We start from the raw sequence: 18,673 nt of genomic DNA on the forward strand, positions 1-18,673 counted from the left end.
GATGAAATGAGAAAACAATAAACTCTCTTTTCAAGTGATCCTTCCTCCAGGAAGGTTCCCACAATCGATGAGAAGTGTCACCTCTGCTAAATCTCTAGAGGACTTTGACTTACTTTTCAGACCTATTAGTAATTTTTTCCACTTACTCCTTGCTACCACATTATCATTGACAGATTCTTTGAAGACAAAGGCCTAACTGCATGTGTGTTTTACCTCAGTGGAGGGCAATAAATACATGTTGAATCAGTGAGACTAAGATATACCAGCACCCTCATAACATAAGGGCATCCTTTCTAATTGCCATCTTTGACATCGTTTTGTACATATCTTCTGTATAATTCTGAATGCAAACACGTGCCTGGATTGCCTTGTCAAGTGGAACTAATGCTACTTATACTACCTCAAGTGGGAGAGAGAAAAAGCTTTTCAAAGTCAAATGCGCTCTTCACATATTTGTCATAGTATCTGTGTGCATGGAAGTGAGCGAAGATTTTGGAGGCCAACTGATTTTATCTTCAAATTAGAACTCCATTAATCTAAGTTGATTCATTTCGAGGCAAAATGGCTTGACTCTTGGGGTGGGTCACAACAAAGAATAATCAATTAGGAACCTAGAATCTAAAGGCTGTACAGAAAACAAATAATTTTTATGTCACACAGTCACAGAGTCTGAGGAGGCTAATTCAATCGCTGGTCTGAATAGATGTTAAACACTGGAATCAATTTTATAGGAATCAGAAAAAAATGTATTCAAGTAGCAGTGATGGAAATTCAGAAAAACAATGTACCTGTGGCTTTGATGAAAACCTAAACCTGCGGAGCTCTTAGAGTTGGAAACTGGATGCGTGAAAGAGCCAGAAATGCAAAGTGTAGTCTATTTGGCAGGTTCAGATGCCAAACAGAGCACCTGCCCCCCACCTCTTGGTACACCCATATGCTTTGGCACAGTTCACGATGTCTGTTAAAAGTGACTCTTGAGGAGAGGGATGTGATGGAGAGACAATGGAGACAAAGTCAGCCTGAGCTGCACTTGGCTCCAGCAAGGCCATGAGACTCTGGTTTCTGGAAGCACTTGATTCACCCACATGTTGCTTGATGAAAGGTTTTCTCAATACTCAAGCAACAGAGTGAGTACAGATACATTGGCATCTTCCAGTGGGTCTACTTTTTCATTAAACAAGGAAAAACATGGTCATGAATCCCACAGAATGTTCAGGGTTTTAAAGATACACAATGCTCATGCTTCCCGGAATCTATGTGTGCATCCTCTTTCTATATATTCATATATATGAATTTATTTTAAGTGAAAGTAACAGCAGCAGCTTAATGAACTCTTTCAGACAAGTCTAGAACGATTTTCCAGGTGAAGATAGACATAAGACGCTTAAGAGGTTTGGATCGGCAAGAATTTCGAGAGCAACTACTGTCTGCCAGGCGTTGGGAATAAAATATGTTGAATAAGAAAACACAGTGCCCATGTTCCAGGGAAATTTAAGAAACAAAGCAGATGAACATAGGTGGGAAAAAAGAGGCAAACCTGGAAACAGACTCTTAACTACAGAGAACAAACTGATGGTTACCAGAGGGGACACGGGTAGGGGGATGAGTGAAATAGGTGATGGAGATTAAGGAGGGCACTTCTAGTGATGAGCACCAGGTGTTGTATATAAGAGATGAATCAGTAAATTGTACACCTGGAACGAATATTACATTGTATGTTAACTCAGCAGAATTTAAATTAAATCTTGAAAAAAAATTTAAAAATAAAATAAGCTCACGTGTTTTCCACTCTTCCACACTGTGCTCCCTTAACACTCACAGGACAAGTGGCCCAGCCTCAAGAGGTCTGTTGTATACTATATGGAGTAAGATGTACTCGTACATGGGCATATCATAAGACAGAATTATGTGCTGTAAGACAAATAGAAAATGCCAATGTGGGAGAGTTCTTAGACAACATCAACAACAACAACAATATTTATTATTTAATCATATACCTAGCATTATTCTCAGCACTTTACATGTTTTTGTCTAAATTTCTAGAAGTGTAAAATAAACATAATCTTTCTTAGATGCTTTATTGTAAATAAATTATTTTAAAGCACCCATAAAAACTGTAGTATCCTGTTGCAAATAATATTTTTAACAAATAATATGTGAGAAGTCCATTGGGAAAAATAAATAACGGTACTAGATGATGAGATGGGATAAAGAAGAAATACAAGGTATTGTCTTTGGTACCAGAAAGTCTCCAGTCTAAATAGAAACACACTCTCATAAATGCACACAAAAAAATGTATGAGCAACTAGGAATTAACATGGAGAAATGAACTACTTACATGAATATTAATGGGATTCAAAGTAAATGTATTTTGATGGAAATAAGAGTTTTGATCAGGTGTTTTAAAGCATTTCCCAGAGAAGAATGGAAAGATAATTATAGGTAAGGGAAATGGACTAAAACTGTAAACAAATAAGAGAAGGAATGATTGAATATAATAAGATAATTAGTGTAACTCACCGAGCATAATGTCCAACCAAAAGAGAATGCTCGGTGAATGTCAATTTCTGCCTCTTCCTTCACCCTGTTTTAGTCAAGAGTCTTGGTTTCAGAAGATAGAAAACACAATTCCTTACGCATCTGCTTTAAGCCAAGCAGTGTTACTTATTGGCCTGTAATGAAGCTGCACAGTCCAGAAGGTATCTCTGTGTCTCTCAGCCATTTTTCTCTGCATTTCCATCCCAGGCAGATCAACCCCACCTGGCAAATACCTTCCTCCAAATCCAGGCTTTTATCCTCTAGCCTCAAATCCAGCACCAAAGAGAGAACCCACCTTCTTTAAGTTTGAATAAGTTTCCTATACTTGGTTCTCACTGGCCAGAACTGGGTGATATGCTCACCTATGAACTACTGAAAGGGCCTTCACTTTTACTCTAAATGAAATGGGGAGTCATTAGATATTTTGAGAAGAGGAGTGACACAATCTGACTTAGCTTTACCAGAATCACTATAGCTGTAGTGGATGAGGGTAGGACCTGGATGTCTAGTCAGAAGGCTCTAGCAGCAATCTGAAAAGTCGTGATGGTAACCTGGACCAGGGTAATGCTAGTGAGGTTGTGAGAAGTGGTAAGATCCAAAATACAGGATTTTGAGGTCAAGGCCAAGATAATTTCCTGAATGACTGGGTGTAGTATGAGAGACAGGAAGAAGAGTCAAGAAAATATTTTAAGGGGCGCCTGGGTGGCTCAGTCGGTTAAGTGTCCAGCTCTTGATTTTGGCTCAGGTCATGATCTCATGGTTTGTGAGATCAAGCCCCACATCAGTCTCTGCACTGACAGTGAGGATCCTGCTTAGGATTCTCTCTCTCCCTCTCTCTCTGCCCTTCCGCTGCTCACACTGTCTCTGTCTGTCTCAAAATGAATACATAAACTTTAAAAAAAAAGAATATTTTAAGCCTGAATAACCAGAAGAATAGACTGTCCTTAATTGAGGTTGAACAGGTGTCTTATCCATCAGACAAAGTTGAGATGTCTATTAGACAACCAAGTGAAAACCTTGAGGAAGCAAGTGGATATACTGTGTTTGAGTTCAGAAGAGAAGTCTGATTTGGGGATCTAACAATAGAAATGTAGATAGAGGGGCACGTGGGTGGCTCAGCCAGTTGGGTGTCCAACTTCAGCTCAGGTCATGATCTCACGGTTCGTGGGTTTGAGTCCCATGTAAAGCTCTGTGCTGACCACTCAGAGCCTGGAGCCTGCTTCAGATTCTGTGTCTTCCTCCCTCTCTGCCCCTCCCCTGTGCACTCTCTCTCTCTCTCTCTCTCTCAAAAATAATAAATAAGAATTAAAAAAAAATTTTTAGTGTAGATAGAAAAGAGACAAGGACAAAGGACTGAGTCCTGGAGCCCTCCAATGTTACTTGGTGAGAAAGGAAAGTGAGAAAAGCTACCAGTGACATAGGAGGAAACTCAAGAGTATGGTGTCCCTGATGCCCCATGAAGAAGTACAGCAAGGTAGAGAGAGAGAGATCAACAGTGTCAAACTTCAGAGGGTCCAAGACAAACATCTCTACACAGCCCACTTATAACCTGGCAATGCTTGGTGCAAGACCACAAATACAGGCTCCTCACATATCTAAATATTTTAAAGTTATGAATCTGTTAATTAAAATATGTTCCACTCTCCTGCATTAAGAACTACACTTTCCTGGGGCACCTGGGTGGCTCACTCGGTTGAGCATCTGACTTTGGCTCAGGTCTCGATTTTGCGGTTTGTGAGTTCAAGTCCTGCACTGAGATCACTGCTGTCAGCACAGGGCCCATTTTGGATCCTCTGTCTCCTCTCTCTCTGCCTCTCCCCTGCTTGAGCTCTCTCACTCTCTCTCAAAAATAAATAAACACTAAAAAAAAGAACTATACTTTCCTATGTGCATAGAAGGCCATGTTCAAAAGGAGAATTTTCAGACTCCTCAAGACTCTACAAGGGTGTCAAGAACACAGAACTACTGGGCCCATCCCTTCCCCTCCCACATGGTTAGGGGTCGTGCATACAGAAGTATGGACATCCCAGCCTACTCTTAGATTTAGGAAAGATCTAGTTTCTTCTCTGCCTGTACACACCAACATCCCCCCTCCTTAGCAAGAATCTACAGGCCAAAATGATGTTCCCACTTGGAGCCAGAACCCTCCCCTCTAGACCATGCTCTGGTAACTAGACATATGGAATTGCCTACCTAATGGCCCTGAACCTGCCTCTGGGGCCTGTGTGGACCTCCTCCCCAGGATTACAAAAGAGGAGCAGTTTGCAAGAATACAAACAGAAAGAGGATCTGTGTGCTAGGATATCCACATTTGTGAATGATGACAGTAAATATCATTAAAAGAAGAAGAAGCTAAAAAGCTAGACTTAAAATGGAAGCCTAGGGAACTCCAGAGTTCCATCCCTCCTAAAGACAATCAATGAGCTGGGAGAAAAAAAATGCCAGAATCAACTTTTACAGAACTCTAGAATCCGGCCCAAAACATACAACATATAAGAGGAAAGCTTGGTGATTAAAGAAGCTGCTGATTTGCAGTGAGATCTGTGGCATTTAAACTTTTCTGTGAAATCTAGTTCTATGAAAAACACTATTCATATTTTGACAGGGAAATTACTGAATCTGAGATTGCTTTGGGTATTATGAACATTTTAACAATATTAATTCTTCCAATCCATGAACATGGTATATCTTTCAATTTGTGTCATCTTCAGTTTCATTCATTGATGTTTTATAGGTTTTAGAGTATAGGTCTTTCACCTCCCTTGTTAAGTTTATTCCTAGGTATTTTATTCTTTATAGTGCAATTGTAAGTTGAATTATTTCCTCAATATTTCTTTCTGCTACTTTGTTTTTGGTGTATAGGAATGCAACAGAGTTCTGTATATTAATTTTGTATCATGAAACTTCACTGTTAATCTATTACTTCTAATAGTTTTTTGGCAGAGTCTTTAAGGTTTTCTTTTTTTTTAATGTTTTTTTTTTGTTTTTGTTTTTTGTTCTTTTTTGAGAGAGAGAGAGAGTCAGAGACACTGGGAGCGGCGAGCAGTTGGGGAGGGAGAGAGAGAATCCCAAGCAGGTTCCACACTGCTAGCACAGAGCCCGAGGCAGGGCTCTAACTCATGAAGCTGTGAAATCATAACCTGAAATGAAACCGAGAGTCAGGCACTTAACCAACTGAGTCAACCAGATGCCCCAAGGTTTTCTATGTACTATCATGTTATCACAAACTATCACAAAGTTTAACTTCTTCCTTACCAATGTGGATGCTTTTTGCTTATTTTTCTTATTTGATTGCTGTGGCTAAGACTTCTAGTACTATGTTGAATGAAAGTGGTGAGAGTGGACACCCTTGTCTTGTTTCTGATCTTAAAGAAAAAGCTCTCAGTTTTTCACCATTGAGTATATTAGCTGTGGGTTTGTCATATAGGGCCATTATTGATGTTGAGGTATGTTCCCTCTAACCCCACTTTGTTGAGAGTTTTATTATGAATCAGTGTTGAACTTTGTCCAATGTTTCGCTGCATCTACTGAGATGATCATATGATTTTTGTCTTTTGATATGTTAATGTGGCCTATTACATGAATTACTTTGTGTATGTTAAACCACCCTTGCATCAAAGAGAGTAAATTCTACTTGGTCACATTGTATGATCCTTTAATGTGCTGTTAAATTTAGTTTGCTAGTATTTTATTAAGGATTTTTGCATCAATGTTAATCATGGAGATTGGCCTGTAATCTTCTTTCTTTGTGGTGTCTTTGTCTGGATTTGGTATCAGCATAAAGCTGGCCTCAAAATTAATTTGGAAATGTTTCCTCTTGTTCAATTTTTTTGAAGAGTTTAAACAGTATTGGGGTTAATTCTTCTGTAAATGTTTGGTAGTATTTACCAGTGAAAATATCTGGTCGTGAGTTTTCTTTGTTGGGACAATGGTTTCAAAAGTTAAATATGTTCAAAGGGCCAAAGGAAACCTAAACAAAGAACCAAAAGAAATGAAGACAGTAAGTCTTGCCAAATAGAAACCATCAATAAAGAGATAGAAATCATCAAAGACACCAAACAGAAATTTTCTGGAGTTGAAAAATATAATAAGTGAAATGCAAAATTCACTACAAGGGTTCAACAGCACATTTAATCAGAAAGAAGAAAGAATCAGTGAACTTGAATATACAACAACTGAGATTATTCAATCTGAGGATCAGGAAGAGAAAAGGATGGCAGGAAATGAACAGAGCCCAAGAGATACGTGGGACACCATTAAGTAGACTAACGTATGCATAACACATGCAGAAGAGTGAAGAAAAAATGGCTAAATCCTTCCATTTGATGAAAGATAAGAATCTACACCTCCAAAAAGCACAACAAACTCCAAGCAGAATAAATTCTAAGAGATCAACACCAAGATACATTATAGTCAAATTAGCAAAAGACAAAGAGAGAATTTTGAAAGCATCAAAAGAGAAGTGACTTGTCATACACAAGGGACACAAATAATATTAACAACCAATTTTGCTTCAGAAACCCTGGAGACCAGAAGTCAGTGGAATGACACATCGAAAGTGTTCAAAGCAAAAAATTGCCCAGGAAAGATATCTGTGTCTAGCAAAACTACCCTTCAAAAATGAAGGAGAAGGTAATGCACTATTCAATAAAAACTAAAGGCGGTAACCAAAAACTAAATGAATTCATTGCTAGTAGATCTGCCCTACCAGAAATGTGAAGTAGTGTCTTCTAGGCTGAAATGACAGAATGCTAGAAGATAACTCAAAGGTATGTGAAGCTATAAAGATAACAGTAAAAGTAACCACACAAGTAAATACAAAATCAGGGGTATTGTATTTTGGGTATATTAACTCCTCTCTTTTTTTCTTTATGACTTAAGACACAAATGCAGAAAACAAGAGTTACAAATCTGTGTTAATATGCATACTATGTATAAAGATGTCGTTTGCTACCATTAACAAAATTAAAGGGGTGGAGTTGTAATGGGGCAGCTTTTTTACACTATTAAAACCAAGTTGGTATTAATTCAAAGCTGATTGTTATAAAGTTATGTTAATTGTAATTGTAATCTCCAGTGTATCTACTAAGAAAAAAACTAAAAGATGTACCAAAAGAGAAAAGAAATGAGAAAGTGATCAAAATGATACACTCAAAAAAATTAAGCAGAGAGATGAAAAGTACAGCAGAGAATACGTTCAATAAGACTGCAATAACATTATTTGGTGACCGATGGTGGCCACACCTATTGTGGTGGGCACTGAGTAATGTATACAATTGTTGAATCATTATGTTGTACATCTGAACTAATTTAACACTGTGTGCTAATTATAGTTCACTTAGAAAAACGTAACAGGAGCAAATAACATAAAAATTACTCACAAAAGAAGGGAGTAATAGAGGAATTGAGGAACAAAAAAATTTTAAGACTTATAGAAAAGGAGTAACAAAATGGCAGAAGTTTTCTTATCACTAATTGCTTTTACTGTACATGGATTATAGTCCTCAATTAAAAGCAGAGATTGGAAGAATGGATTTTTTAAAAATGACCCAACTATATACTGCTTATAACAGACTCACTTTAGGGCCAAAGACACAAACAGGTTAAAAGTGAAAGAGTAGAAAAAGAAAATGCAAGGAAACAGTAATCAGAAGAGAGCAAGGGTGTTCATACTAATATGAGACAAATAGCCTTTTGAATAAAAAGTGTCACAAGAGACAAAAGTGACATTACACATCAATGAAAAGATGAGTCCGTCAAGATACAATAATTATAAATATATTTGGACATAAGAACAGATCCCAAAATAATATGAAAAAAATGAAAGACTGAAAGGGAGAAATAGTTCTACGATAACGGCTGGAGACTTCCGTATCCCCATTTGCAACATGGAGAGAAGCAGTCAGAAGATCAATAAGGAAATAAAGAGCTGTACAATGTTGTAAGTCAACCAGACCGAGCAGACATAAAGAAAGAAGGCACTCCGCCTTACAGCAGCAGAATACATGTTTTTCTCAAGAGCACACGGAACATTCCTCAGCATGGACCATATGTTGGGCCACAAAGCAAGTCTCAATAAATTTTTTTAATCTTTTTTTTTTTTTGAGATAGAGGGAGGGTGAGTGGGGGAGAAGGAAAGACAGAATCCTAAGCAGGCTCCATGCCCAGCACAGAGCCTAACACAGGGCTCAATCTCATGACCGTGAGATCATGATGAGATCATGACCTGAGCCGACATCACGAGTTGGAAGTTTAACCAAATGAGCCACCCAGGCGCCCCTCAGTAAGTGTTAAAGGACTGAAATCATATAAAGCACATTCTTCAACCACGACAGAATGACAGTTGAAATTAGTAGCAGAAGAAAAACTGGAAAGTTTACAAATATGTGGAAACTAAACAGCACACTCATAAACAACGAACCAATGGTCAAAGAAGAAATACAAGTGAAATTAGAAAATATTTTGGGATGAATGAAAATGAAAATACAACATAGAAAAATCTATAGGATTCAGTGAAAAAGTGTTCATGGAAAATTTATAGCTTTAAATGTTCATATTAAAAAGAAAAGAGATCCCAAATCAATAACCTAGCTTTATGTCTTAAGAAACGGGAACAACAGCAGGCTAAAGTCAAAGCTAGGATAAGGAAGGGAATAATAAAAATTAGAGTGGATTAAATGAAAGAAAGTTCAAGGGAAAAAAAAGCGACAAAACCAAACAAAAAATAGGTTCTTTGAGAAGATCAGCAAAATTGATCAATCTTTAGGTAACCTGACGCCCCCCCCAAGAAAATTACTAAAATAAAAAATAAAAGTGGGAACACTGCAACTAACTTTATAGGAAAAAGAAAGAATTATAAGAGAATGTTTTGAATAATCACACAGCAACAAATTAGATGAACTAGGTGAAATGAATAAGTTCCCAGAAATACACAAACTACCAACACCGACTTAATAAGAAACAGAAAATCTGAATAGATCTTTAACAAACAAAGTGATTGAATCAGTAATCAAAAAGACCTCCCAACAAAGAAAAGGCCAGGATCAGATGGCTTCACTGGTGAATTCCACCAAACACTTGCAGAATTATTACACCCTGCTCAAACTCTTCCAAGAAAAAAGAAAAGGAGGAAACACTTCCAAACTCATTCTATAAGTCCAGCATTACCAAAGCCAGATAAAGACATTATAGCAAAAGAAAACTGTAGTTCAATATCCTTTATGAATACATACACAAAATTCCTCAACAAATGCCAGCAAAGAAAATAGTATATTAGTAGTACAGTTGTATATTATATTAGCATAATAGTAGTATATTAAGATTATATTCCGTGACCCAGTAGAATTTATCCCTGGACTGCAAGAGTGAACACATGGAAATCAATCAATGTAATATATTACATTGACTGAAGAAAATCCCACATGCGAATTTCAATTGTTACAGAAAAATTATTTGAAAACTCCAACATCCTTTCATGACAAAAACACTCAGCAAACTAGAAACAGAAGACAATTTCCTCCACATGATTAAGGACATTTAAGCAACTAGACAGAAGCGATGATTGCACACCATTGTGGATACACTAAATGTCGGTGAATTGTACACTTTCAGATGGATTAATGTTATGTGCTTTCTACTTCAATTAAAGCAAAGGAGGAGGAAGAAAAGGAAGAGAAGGCAAAGTAACCATGACCATGATGAACAAGATTGATGAGCGTCCTGCTCTTATAGGACTTCTGTTCTAATGTGGTAGACATATAAGAAGCAAAGAAAAAACTAACACTTGTTGAAAACTTCCTGTGTGCCAGGAACTACTCTAAGTACTTTGAGAACGAAACTATAAACTCCTTAGAACTAGTCGATGAAATAGGTCCTCTTCTCTTTACAGACAAAAAAGGTTAAGGAACAGGGGCTCCTGCGTGGCTCAGTCGGTGAAGTAAGCGTCTGACTTTGGCTCAGGTCAAGATCTCATGATTTGTGAGTTCAAGCCCCTCGTCAGGCTCTGCAGCCTGCTTCGGATTCTGTGTCTCCCTCTCTCTCTCTGCCCTCCCTTGCTGGCCCTCTCCCTCTATCAAAAATAAACAAACATTAACTTAAAAAAAAAAAATAAGGAACAGAGAGATAAAACAACTCACCCAAAGTCAAGTAGTCATAAAGTGGAGAACCAGGATTTTAAGCCAAAAAGTCTAACTTCAGAGATTATACTAATATAATATATATAACTAGTTCATAACTAGCATACTATAAAATGCTGCGATGGGGGCTGGGTGAATTCAGCAGGGTATGGGACGACACCGCTGAAATTCCTACATATCCTACTAACACACACTGCGATCGCTATAATTAAATTTGGCTGGTACACATTACGATCGATAAAAGTACACAGTAAAGAGTCTGAAAGGTTTTTGAGAGAACACGGAATGTTCGGCTTGGCTTGCATTCACTTGAGATAAGAATAGATACAGCAACAAATAAAGAACCAAATCCAATTAAAATGCACATTGTTCATCATAAAATCAAGTCATTTTCAAACTTCTCATTGGAATCACTGAGTCACATAAAATTAGTATAAGAAACTCATTTAAATATTATCAAGTCCAACTCCTACCTGCATAAAGATTTCAGAGAAGCAAAATAACTTGCTTCTTGGTCCCAAATCCGTAAATCTTAAGCTATCAATCTTTTCAGTGTCTTTTACCTAGAACTACATAGATCTGGCTCTCAGACTTCAGAGAGTTGGTATGCAAAACAATTTAAAATAAAAATGTATAGGAAATACTTAGGCTGAATTTTTTATAAGCATATATGCGTGTGTGTATATATGTTTAAAATATTTATATGCATACTTAATTCAGTCTACATAATTAAATATAAATAGATTATGGTACATCTTTTCACATTTCAGCTTTCGCATCTTAACACAGTATTGCAATATTTGGGTTTCAAATGGTGCAAAAAAATTATTATACCTAAACAAACATTTCCTCAAAATATGAAAGGAGATGTGATGACAAAACAGAAATAAGAGCTGGAAAATCTTATATATAGCATCTTGGAAAACCAAGTGACCTTGGGAAAATTTTAGGCATTCCTGAGTTTTGCTAAACCCCCAATAAGTGCTGCTAAGTATTTTTCTATTTATTTTATACCCGGGTGTTGTAAGAAAAATGTCACTCATATGTGTTGAATTCAACTTAAGCTGAGGATAACATAATTGTTGGGGAGCTACTTAATGTCCAGTAAGTTTTCTGAGTTTTACAAAGCCTTCCTTCTCCCTCTGAACAAGCAAGTGGTGTTTTGCCAGCACAGAACAGAGCTTGAACAGGGGGCAGATTGAGTTTGGTTCTAAACTTAGAGCACACAAATTTGAGCGACTGCCAAAGCCTGCTGAAATGTGTTTTCTCCAATCTTCTTAAAGTGCATGAGGATTTCAAAGGAAAAATTGTAGAGCTTTCCATTGTGAATTTTCTCTCAGTATTGAATATTTCCTGAATTGAAAACCACATAATGAATATAAGATTGGGATGTATCTTATCAAGTCTTGGTCACAGTATATTTCACGTTGGTATGTTTTCCCGAAATGCTATCCTGTAACATTTTTTAAGCTTATGCAGTTTCCCCTATTTAGATATAAAAACAATGATTCCTGCCAATTATGTTTTTTAAATGAACGCACTTTCAATAACCAGAGGGGAAGAAGTGGATCAGAGAGATATTTATATGAAAAGACAATGTATATTCAGCAAGGTTCCTAATTTCTGATCACATCAAAGAGTCTACGATTCACTGGAGTCTTAAAGGGGGATGGGAGAGTGTTGGTGAAATCAACAGATTGGTCCCAACATATGGAAGCATAGAAGGCAAATGGAAGTAGGAGAAGGGAGAGGGGACATGCAAAACAAGGTCCATCAGTTCACTCCCTGCCAATAAACTGAAAAACATGTCATGGAGAATTTACCACTTAAATGGGATGACATTTAAATAATTCCTTTTGTTCATGTTTTTGAGACATCCCTATTAATTCATAAAGCAGTATGAGTTAGTTTGTATCTTTCCATCCCTTGTAAAAACTTTCTTGCTCTGATTTCAAGCCTCAGTCCTTTGTGTTGCAGCTAAATGGTGCTAAAAAAGACGCAGGAGGCTCAAAGAGGAAGAAAGAGTTAACATCAGCGAGAATACCGTCTTTAATTATGAAAAGAAGCTGGTATTGGGGATCATGCTGAGAGGTGGGATTTTATTTCTAGATTTCATTTATTAGTGATCATTTTAACTGATTAAGGATCAGTTCTCTATTTCCATCTCTGCAATTCCAAGCATTTGTTGCTTTCACACTTCGCTTTTTTTTTTTTCTCTTTCAGGATGAAACCCAATATGTCTGAAGATGATTTTTCTATAGGGTTTGCTTCAGTCTTAGATTAATTATGAATACAGCCATATTCTTAGCACTTTGAATTAATATTCTGGTCCAGAATTTTGAAAACATTACCTAGCTTTTATTCTATAAAAAGGGAAAGATTATAAAACCAGCTTTTATCTCATGCTATTTGATGGGGTCGTGAACATGAACTTGGAATGTTTTCTCAGTCAATTCAAGTTAGCCAACAGGCTGCATTGATGGTCACGTTTGCAAATAATGTGATGGCATTTCCCAGACATGTGAGAATTATGTCACATTCTATGTTGTGTAACTATAAATAACGTAACCTACCGTATTTTTAAAGGTAGATACAATCAGTATCACCAAACTCTTTTGCCGGACATCAGACCAAACCAAGAAATATCTAATTGGCATCCAGCAGTCTATTGCTGTCAGGCTGCCTCAGTTCAACTGTTGTTTCCACCGATTTGTGACATCGGGCAAAGTTATCTTCCGTTTGCCTGGGTTTCCTCATCTATAAAACTAGGCAATTACAATGACACTTCACGCAACCTATAGGCACAGGATTAGCGCAAGAATTACGTGAGTTCATATTTAGAACGATGCCCGGCACACATAGTAAGAGACCAATTCTTTGTAGACCTTATTATGTAATAAATTTTCCCCCACAGAATTCAGCAAATATAATTTTTTTCCGTGTCCTCCCTAAAGCTTTGGTGAGAACACAATCTGTGACATAGGAGTATTTAAGTTTTGGTTATTCGAATGTAAAGTATTTGGTAGGTTCCACAGATTGTTCCTTCCAGCCCTTTGAGCCCGGAGCCCAAAGACTACCTTGCAGACTCATTCTTACACTTGATGTCTCTGGTACCCAAGATCCACAGCCTTCAACCCCAGAGTCAGGCATCCATCCTTATCTTTCGAAACCCATCCTCAAGTACAAACCCTAGCAGTTACAAAAGAGGTGTGTTTATTCTCCCACAATGACTGTAGATTTGTTTATTTCACCTTTACATTCTGCTATCTTTTGCTTCATATATTTTGAGGCGATGTTATTAAGAGTGACATTTCCATTTCTACATGTTTCTGGTGAATTAGCCCATCTTTGGATTACTTAGGGTTATCTTCCAAGCTGTTTCCTTTTAGTCTTTTATATATTTCTGTCTCATGCTCAGCCTGTTAATTAATAACAACACAATTGTGTCAGATTGGTCACTCTCACAGGCTCTGCTTGAATTCTGCACACCATCGAAAGGTCTATGCTCCATATTTTTATGTATGCCATTATACTCCTGGATGGCTCAACTGGCAAGGATACGTTTTTATGGAAATATCAGAATCAGCTTATAACATTTCAACCAGCAAAGTCTTTTTATTCAGGCATTCGACATTTACTAAGCACATTCCTCAGCTAGATGAAAGGCACAAATAACGAACTCGCCCAGCCCTTAGTTTGATTACAACCCAGCAATGTAGACAAATTCAAGTGGGTTTTTTCTAGGAATGCATCATTATCCATTCCAAATATTATCATGGTGGATATTACTTGTGTGTGTGTGTATGTGTGTACGTGTGCGTGTGTATATAGTTTTTCTATAATTCCAGAACTTTTATGACAATTATAATCCAGTTTTATAAAAGTGAGGCTGGTCTTAATTTTCAGCGCTTAATACACGTTTCTGGGAAGGTTGCTCTGCAGAGCAAGAAAGTATGGGAATCACCAGCAACAGTCATGTGACTCAGGCAAAACATGAGAGACCTGACGTTGCTTTTCCAAATCCTCCCAGCCTGATGGGACAGGGCAAAGGGCACAAAGGGCATGCTGCCAGAGCTTTGTGGACACTTCAGAAACTGTCTTGAAGCTGGAGTCTCAGACAATTTACACTCCTTCTTTGTAAAACAAGGGACGAAACAAAGTTTTATGGGTAAGTTTTAGATTATGACCCCTTATTATTGCACGGCTGTCTTAATACACCCATTTCTTAATTTAATTGCTACCTTTTGCTTTTCTTTATTTCTGTCCTCTAGTAGACCGGCCCATATGGGGGCTGGGGGAAAAAAAGACAGTGAAATGAAGAAATCAAAGAAGATTTCACAAGCCCAGCTCTGGAAGGAAAAAGGACTGGTTCCTGGTGAGTTAGAGCCAAGCTTGGGGAGGAGACTGTGTTTCCTGCTCCATCCCATGACCTTCGAAATTCTCTCCTCCCTAGGACCGCTTGCATCCAAATGGGTATGCGTGATCAATACAAGCTTGTGGGATGAAAACCTGGAAATGCTAATCTGGGGGCATAAGCACTTCACACACTATTTGAAAGAAATAACAGATTGCTTTATGCAGAGGAAATGAAGACATTTCAAATGTTCTCTTATCATCAAGACCCAAACTACTGACACCAACATGTATTTTCACCAAGCTGAGAGGCACTCGCCAGACATATGCTGGCTGTTAAGTGAGTTTATGATCTTTTTCTTGCCCAAGATTGGGGCAGCTACAGTGATGGTGAGGGACTGCAGAAAGTGGTGGGGAGAATGGGTGTCACCCTCCACCCACAGGAACGGCAGCATGATGATTCTTCAACTGATTCCCACAGAAAGTTCCGTCAGACATTTTGTTCACCAAAATATGATGATAGGAGAACCAACACAAACTAATAAAACCAACATCTGTAAAATGCTTTGTATGATGTGCATGTCTACTAGTTCCTTTCGCCTGAACACTAATATATTTTGCAGGTGTAAAATCTGAATTTCAACAAAGCTAAGTGACTTACTTAGAGCCCGGATTCTGCAGCCTGATTCTTTCTGCTCAGTCACCACACACCAGTCCCAAACCGAAGGATACGTTTATCTCCTTGGAATAAAGACCAGGAATTGAGTTAGGGTTGTAAATGTAAATATAAGTATAAACATAAATATAAATATAACCAAAAATTAGGTTAGAAATCAACTCTAAACAGAAGAAAGGAAATGGATACGTTCTTGGCAAAAATATCTCCAAAAATATTATATGACCAAAAGTATTCTAAATACAGCTTATAACAATATTTCTTATAGCAAATGACTCTCTTATGGGCAGAAACTGGTTTTTTAGGAAATCTTAGATTATTTATTTTCGTGACTATACTGTAACAGATTAATAAAGATAATGATTTACAGATATTTATACTTAGAAGTGCCAAACACAGTTTTCAGTGTGTTCTGTGAGTTATCTCACTAGACATCATAATGGCCTTTGAAGGAATTATCATTGTTTCCACTTTTCAGATGAGGTAAATGAGACTCAGAGAGGATACAGAATTTGTCCAGAATCACACTGTCCCTAGGAGGTCAAGATGGGACTTGAACCCTGGGACTCTGCCTCGGGGACCTCAATCACAACGGGGTCTGCACTCAGAATGCTAACCCATACTCCCCATGGGTTCCTCACCACCTCTGCCCCTGCACCGGCCCAAGCCACCGTCTTCTCTGGCCTGAACAACTACATGCTTTCTTCACTGGCTCTCTGTGCACAGTGGGCGCTGTGCTCTTTCTAAAACATAAATTCTATCATGTGTGTCCTTCTCCTCCGAACACCTCAGAGGCTCTTCAACCACTCAGAACAATGCCTACGGTTCTCACCTTGGCCCAGAGGCCCTGTAAGACTTGACTCCTCTCTTTTTAATCTCATTTCCTGCTCCGGTCACACTGGACTTCCTGCTACTCCTTAAATAAGTCTTGCTCCTTTTCTTTCATAACCTCTGTACTTCCTATTCCCCCTGCCTGAAGAGTCACCTAGCATACTCAATAGGACTTGTCTCCTTACTTCATTTCACTGTTTCGCTGCTCATGCCCCTTCCTAAAAGAGGCCTTCGCCACCATTTGTGAACATGCACCTCCACCCTACTGCTTCACTGGCCATTTCCTTATCCAGCTCTTGTTTCCACCACTGAATTTAATGTTACCTGATATTAATTATCTTTTTGCTTATATTCAATCATTGATTTGTTTGTCACGTTACCATTAAAAAGTAAACCACATGATGACAGAGATTTTGTATTATTAATACTATACCCCCAAGACCTAAAAAAGTGCCTGGAAAATAGTGGGTCTCAATATATATGGATTGAATAAACTGATTAATTAAAGAATTAAAATATCCTTGGGAGCAATAGTAAGAAACTGTAATCACTACTAGATCAAAGGGCCTAACATATAAAGGTCATTGATACATATTGCAATTTTCTTTCCAGGAAATGTGTGTGTTGAACATTATGTCACATTTTAACTGTCAAAAACATTAAAGAGTCCAAGGAGTGTATCTGGAAAGAGGGGCAATGGCTTAAGATTATACAGCCCAGAGACCAATTAGTATTTGAACTCCTTTCCTGGACTTTTTTTTTTCAATGTTACCAATGGTTGAAATTACTTACAAAATTAAGCTTAAAAAATCTTACTACACTGATAGCCTTTGGAGTAGGGGAATAAACATTAAAATATGGGGGTTGACCCGTTAGCCACTGATTCCTCCCATTTTCCTGAAGTCTATGATTTTAACTTTGATCCAGAATTCCGATCTGGAGGAGGGAAACAAATGAGTGTAATGTTTTCTTGACTTTGGAAATATTCTGATTGGTTTTGTTTAAATTAGTAGCCTAGTAGAGGTTACTGATGAGGTATCTGAGCTAACATTTCTACAGAATTACATTATTTTCATTTGGGAGTTTAATGTTAAGATAAGGTCTTGGTTGTTTCTTCATTTTATAAGACTTCAGATCATATATTTCACCTTGAATTTAAATATCACCTCCTAGATGTGTAATATTTGGTCTCTAAGAATAAGTTCCAATGCCAATATCTTGTGGAAAATATAGTAGCGAGTCTTCTATAGAATTCCTGCCTGCTAGTGCACACTCACTCTGCTTTTTTTTCATTAAGCATCCCAACATGCAAAAATAGAAGAAAAAAACTATTTATCATCAGAAAAACCAGTGTCAGAAAAACTGCTGTTCAATTTCTAAAAGATGGAAAATAGTCTTAAATGTTTTGACAGAGAACAAAATTCACAAACAAATGGAGAATTTGTGAATAACAACAAAATTTGGAGAAATGTTACAACCCAAAAATGTTCACCAGCTGCTTAGAAAAATCAAAATTCTGGTGTTTCTTGTGGATCATTTAGTTCCACAGCACAATGATTATGATAGTCAACAGCAACTGGGAGCCCAGAAAGAAATAGTGTGTTAGTTAGGGTAGGCTAACATGACATTAACTAAAGGACTCCCGAATACATCAGGCTGAAACATAGTGGACATTAAGATCTCATTCACATAACGTCCAAGCAACAGTTGCTGCTCAATGGGCAGTTCACTACCACGTGGTGGTTCAAGGATCCAGGCTTCTTCCACATTGTGGCCCCACCGTCCCTTAGAGCCTAAAGCCTCCTCATCTGCTTCTACAACCTCAGCCTAGGTGGGGCACGCTCTCCTATCTCGTATCTCGTTCCTTATTGAGAAATAGTCACTTGACCATCCCCAGCTGCAAAAAGGCTGATAAATGTAGCCCTTTGCTTAAAGACCGCATTCCAGGGACCACTGTTTACCAAGAAAGGGGAAACAGATCCGGTGACCAAAAGCCATCTCTGCCAAAGAGAGTAAAAGATATACGCTATGTGACATTAATATCTTATCCATCAGCATCTGAATAAAAGCAGTTATGTTTCTATGACGTGTCAGAGATTGCTGATTGTCCCCCCAGATCAATTCTCCTCTTTTCCCATT

The 18,673-nt window shown here is 37.8% G+C and overlaps 1 protein-coding gene across 2 annotated transcripts in view; it reads right to left on the minus strand.

Annotated features, from left to right (window-relative positions):
• Positions 1–15,718, minus strand: part of ST18 (ST18 C2H2C-type zinc finger transcription factor) — a 255,635-nt gene extending 239,917 nt beyond the window's left edge. Inside the window, exon 1 of one of the 2 annotated variants that reach the window (XM_019428928.2) lies at positions 15,689–15,718. The gene's annotated coding sequence lies outside the window, so the exon portion shown is untranslated. The remainder of the gene's footprint in view (positions 1–15,688) is intronic. The other variant, XM_019428929.2, reaches the window with a different exon arrangement.
• Positions 15,719–18,673: the final 2,955 nt, after the last annotated feature.

Source organism: Panthera pardus, unplaced genomic scaffold, assembly GCF_024362965.1.
Source record: "Panthera pardus isolate Hobbes unplaced genomic scaffold, ASM2436296v1 HiC_scaffold_7, whole genome shotgun sequence".
NCBI lineage: Eukaryota > Metazoa > Chordata > Mammalia > Carnivora > Felidae > Panthera > Panthera pardus.